We start from the raw sequence: 6,000 nt of genomic DNA, 5'->3' as shown, positions 1-6,000 counted from the left end.
TAAAGTATTATTCAAAAAAGCAAAATGGGAAGTTATTTCAAAAGCAAAACCTAAAATGCTTCACTCTGAAGATGTCAAATTATGGTGCTTTCTTACAGAAAAAAAGAGATGAAGCCAATGCCATTTGGTTTCCTCAAGAGTCCTCTGACAAGCTCCAGCAACAGTTTCCTTGCACACAGCACTGCTGAGGCTGCATCAAAAGTATTGTGTACAGTTTGGGACGTGTCAATCAGAACGCTGTCAAGAAATTGGAGAGAGTCCAGAGAAGAGTAATCCAAATGATTAAGAGTCTCAGGAGATTCATTTATAAAAAAGATTAAGTGAATTATATTTTGATTAGGAGTACACTTTAATGGTGTGTAAGTAACAGAAAGACATAAACACCAAGTAGGGAACAGGATGATTTAGGATGGCCCCAGAGGTTTTGATGGGATGAAGATCAAAAGAGAATTTAGGCAGGATATCAAGAAACATTCCTTAGTTGTGAGGGATTTTGAATGTATATTTCCCCCTTTTCAAATACAGAATGGGCTTCAGAAGAAACAGAGAACATTCTTGCTTCTGGAGTTGTCACGTAGGACAGAACAAAGGACTTCTCCAGCTGGGAGGGAAGGATCCTGCAGTGTGATCTCACGAGTCTCTGCACCTTTAATTCCTCCTAGCTCAGCACAGAGGTGGGAGGCCACCATTCCCAGCGAGCTGGCCCCATGAGGTTTCCATTCCCCAAAGCACTCATCTGGCAGTGTTACCTTAACCCTGACTAATGAGTAGATCAGCCAGTACAGGGACTCCCAGGAGTGACTGAATGGGTGAGGAGCTACATTAGCTGATCACTACTGTTGTTTGTTTCTTTATAAAAAGAAAAGGCAGTCTGCTGCTATTGTGTACATCTGCTCTCAGTGCTTGGCCATGACGGTAAAGACAAAATCAAAAGACAGCAAGGTACAAAATGACAAATGCAAGAAGCTGGAGCCATACTTAACTAAAACACTGTAATAAGCCACCTTTCTCAAACTAGTATCTGAGAAAATGCTTAATTTTTTCTTCCAAGATGCACCAGAACGTTAAACAAACTTATAAGTTCAGGACTGAAAGTATACATGGTCTGAAGAAATCTCATTTTTACAGAAAATATTCCGTTCCTATTGGGAGAAATAAGAACATTCCCATTGATTTGGGGTCAAAGCTTCAATCATTTCTGCCACCATGTGTCCTACTGTGGCTGGTTCTGGGGTGCTAAAATATTTCTGTAATATACATAATCTAACAACCCACTTAGGTTAAAAGGCCAATAGCTGTCCTGTTTGTTTAAACTGAGATTAATCTCAGAAAATTTGACTGTGAACCAAACTGTAATCTTAGAGTTCTAGTGAGAACCGTGTGCTTGGTGTTAACATTTATTTTTATCACCTATACTGGTTGCTGTGCAGCCAGATGTCCTTGTTAGAATTAAAGATACACATTACAATCAAATATGGGAATATTTCCTAGTAGAGCATGTCTCAAACATCTCCTTTGGTTTAATATTAACCTCATTCCTATGTATTTATCATTTATGTATTGAAATGCTGCCTTGATATTAGTGTGCCTTAAACGACTGCTCCATCAAGGAGGGAAGGGCTGCAGGGTGGCTCTTCCTTGGTGCATCTCCAGAAATGCACACAGCCCAGTTCAGCCCAGGTGCTCCCGACACTCTGGGTAAGCTTAGTCCTGCCACCTGCTAGGTCCTGTGTCACCGCGGGCAGCTGGACTGGGGCATCGGAGGTGTATTGCTTTGGATACATAGCAGTGATTGGCACCGCTGCTGACTGAGAGTGCAGGTGACTGCTTTCTAAATCAGGTGTTAGGAATAGTACAATAGTCTTTTTTTTGTTGCTGTCCCCTTTGTGTCTCATATTTCCTAAAAAGGTCCCCTCTGTCTTACCCTTTCTTTGCTAAAGTATGTAGACCATAGTATCACTTGGAGAGAGAATTGACATTTTACATTAAACTCTGAGGCCTGCTTTGTTAATATTAATTATTGTTCATTTGCAAGTGCTGAATATTGTGGACTTTGTAATGTACCCATGCCAGTCCTTGTAATACATCCAATTTGTAGGTGTCAGGTGCTGGGCAGCAGAAGATGAAGAAAACAATGTACATGTAGACAGTTTCAGTCCTTACGCCCTGAGATGGGAAAAGATCGACAAAAAGTTTAGGCTGTGTTTGGACTCTGGGCAGCGTCCAGTACATGGGTATTATGGCAGGTCTGCTTCTTGCTACAGTATGTCAGCCTCCCGCTTGCATGGGCTTCCTGCTGCTGCTGTTCAAGAACACATCAGTCCCAAAGAAACTCTCCTCAGAAAAGATGCCTGGGTATAGTACTATAAAAAGGATGTATATTCCAATTTAAAATATGCACAGATCATTCACCGAGGTAGCAACCATTCTTTTTCCCTTCCCCCAAGATAAGAGTGTAAATCACATCTTCTCAACAAGGCAGGTAGTGAGGATGACAAAATTCTTACATTCCTAAAGTGTTATTGGAGAAAAAATGTCACCTCCATGCATAATTGCATAACTTTACTACCTGTCATTTTCTATCAATCAAAAAAATGTTATACTTGAATTTGAGGACAAACATGTCTAATAAGATTTTAGATTGACAGCTGAACGGCTGTACTCAACCTTATTTTAACTTTATTTTTTGTTGTTGTTCACTAGATCAACATAGAGAGTATTATACCAAAGTTAAGGGAAACAAATACTCAGATATATTAATCCCTCATGCACACTTTACCTCAAAAAAATAGAATTTCTTTCCCCGTAGGTTTTGTTAGTCAGCTCCCTTCAGTCTCTCCAGTGCTGCAGCGGGAGTCTAATGTTTCTTCCTTTGTATTTCCAGCGCAGTGTTGCCAGATTTTGTTTCAATTATCAGAGAAATGTGTTTGATGACACATGATCCGCGCCAGCGCCCTCGGCGCAGCAGTGGCTCCTCCACTAGCACCCTGCTTGCCCCCGACTCCTCTTCTCCTGGTGCAGGGCTCTGGCTTGATTGTCCTTTGAGTGAAACGTCTGGTTCCCCACACAACAGCCCACGTCCCTCACCCCAGCATTTTCCCTCCCCGCCCCCCGGGCCCTGTTGTTCAGGGTATGCAACAGTTTTCAATTCTGCACATCGTGGATTTATTCTCCTTCATCGATGGTGAGTAGAGGATCTCACCTGTTCTCCTTTCAGGTTACCCTGTGTTAAACAGCAGCCTCTTTACTGTCTCCACGTAGAGTCGTAGAATCATAGAATCATTTCGGTTGGAAAAGACCTTCAAGATCATCGAGTCCAACCTGTCCACCTCTACATCCTTCTTGACCGCCTCCTGGAAATCCCAGGGAACATCTTCCTACCACCGGTTTTCCTCCTTGAAGCTGCTTGTGCTCTACTTTGGTGTTCTCTCCATATTTCTTTTTGACTTTTCCCAGACTTCTCATCCCCGAATAGGTTACCAAGAACCCGTTTCTCAGTTTTGGGCCTTTCTCTTCTTTGTGTTCATTTCCAGTCAGTTAAAATACTCCTCAGATCTGGGATTCATCTTTGGCTGGACCTAACTCAACCTCTAGTGCATTAGTTGTGGTCTGGCTCTGCTGAACTCTTTCTAAGCCATCACAAGTGCTCCAGGACAGGTTTTAAAATGACAAAGAGGGTACCAGGACCTCTTTAGTACATTTGCACAGGGAGACAGAGGTAGACCTCTAATCTTGGCCATCTTCTGCAGTTTCTTTCAGTTCTGTGTGTGAAACCACCATTCCATCCTTCTGAATAAAACACACCTGGGTGAGGAGTAAAGTTAAAAGGATGGTAGGGAAGACTGGTTGCTTTCAGAGGAAGAATGTCTTGCTAGAACTTCACACAAATAACATGATTATTTCCCATCAGAGGATCTCAAATCATTCACAGGTTAAACCTTACATCCCTCCAGCTCTGCAGGGAGGCCATGGTGACCTCCCCATACTCGTACTGCAAAAGCAGCTTTTGTGGGGGTGTCACTTGCTTCCATGAACATATGGGTAAGCAATGATTAGGATCAGGTGAGAAGCTGGACTCTATCCTGCTCCCCATTGCCCAGTGTGGTGTAATGGAGCAGACACCCCAGGGACAGGTACTGCAGACTTCATATGGTTGATCCGCTTTTCTTCTCCCTTGCAGAAAGAAGCAAAGACTGGATGGGGATTTTGTGCCTATGATTGCAGTGAGCATTGTGAAAGCAGTAGGGATAGAGATTCCCAAAGATAATCTTCATTTAGCTAATTGACACTGCAGAAACATTGACTCCGAGGCAGCCTGGGCTTGGGTGTGAGAGACACAAGCCTTCCTAGATGGCGAGGCACAAGCTCTTATTCCATACCCTGCTGCTTGCTCATGGTAGTTAGACATAAGCTTGATTGTAGTGGAGGTCCCCACAATTCCTGGTCTGCTTCTGAAGCAACACAGTGTATGCTATATGTTGCTCACTGCTTGTGGCAAAGCCACAAATGAGTCTCCAGAGATTTCTCTTGGTGAGGTGTTAAAACTGGAGTGATGTTTATCTTCCAAACTCTTTAATGCATCCTTTTTGAGTTCCTGAAATTGTTTGGCTTAACTTAATGACAAATGAGCAAGTATTTAAAAAAGCCTTCATATGTGCAAGAATAACCAAGGAGCCAGAAGTCAAAGTGCTATCAGCCAAAGTCACAATTAAGTGCAACCCACAGTTTCTGTAGCAGGCACAATTAATTGCAGGCACAAAACTGTGACTGCAAATGGGCGGTCATTAAAAAAAAGAAGATTGAGGCGAGACATTCTGAGCATTCATGCTATTATTTAAATTAACAATAAATAGTAATCTTTTTTGTTTTGCAGGATCTATCACATTGAATCTTTAAAATCCCTTACAAACCACAGTGGCCCTGTGTCATAATATTCAGTGAAAAGGAAAATGCTAATACTCATGGGAAAGTTTAAAATCGAATTAAACTTGTTTAGCCCTGATATCCCACACTGCTCAGGCCAGACCTTTTCTCAGTGAGGAGAGCAGTCTTCTGACAAAATCGGAAGAGGGTATTTATTTTACTATTTCTTTTCTGCTAAAGATATTCATATTTCCAAATGTTAATGATTCAGATTCAAGGTACTGCCATAAAAGTGAACCATGGCAGGTAGGTTTTCTAGAGGCCATTTGCTAGTGCAGCAGTATTACAACGGTGCTGAGGAAGACCTGCAGGACCACATATCCCTGGAGGAGCTGTGTCCTGGCTGGGCCCTCCAATATGACTTTCCAAAAGCAATTTCCTGTGTCCCCTTCAAACAGCGACCAGAAATCATCTTTCTCAGAGGTGAAACTTTGTTAAGGTCTGCGCACGCAAGGAACAGACGGTCTTTGTGCAGCCAGAGGCAGAAGGTTGGAAGGGGCTTTGCTTTCTTTCAGTGACTTATGAAAATGTTCCACCAGCCGTAGCTCCACCTCTCCATGGAAAATATTAGACGATGGGATCGTGCTGGCCAGGTTTCTCTGCCTGTCAGGCTTCAGGATCAGAAGCACAGTGGCAGAAGCCCAAGAAACGCTCACAGCAGAGCGTACCTGCCTTCTTCTGGTCTCTCCCCGGGCTGTCCTCTCACCTCATGAATATCCTGCCGGGGGCTGGGGAAAGGGTAGATGGAGAGGGTGTCAGAGAGACCTCGAGGACAGAGCAGAAGATGTTGAGGATCAAACAAAGTACAGGAGGGAGCGGGGAGCCCTTGCCCGCTACATGACAGGCAGATGCAGGCAGAAGAGCCGCTTTTTCCACTGACAGCAACCTGGCTGCATCCTCTGCCTGCAACCGGCACCCTTCCCCTGCGGAGCGACGGAGAGTTACGACTGCACGTTTTATCCCCATCCGCGTTTTCTGCAGGCTGAGGCACACCAGCTCTCTGCCAGCACGAGCTGGAGTCGGTACACGTGGGGCTGGGGGCTGAGCTGTGGGGAGAGGTAGCAGGGCGAAAGGCTG

This window comes from Harpia harpyja, chromosome 5 (assembly GCF_026419915.1).
Source record: "Harpia harpyja isolate bHarHar1 chromosome 5, bHarHar1 primary haplotype, whole genome shotgun sequence".
NCBI lineage: Eukaryota > Metazoa > Chordata > Aves > Accipitriformes > Accipitridae > Harpia > Harpia harpyja.
Note: the sequence above shows the minus strand (reverse complement) of the source record.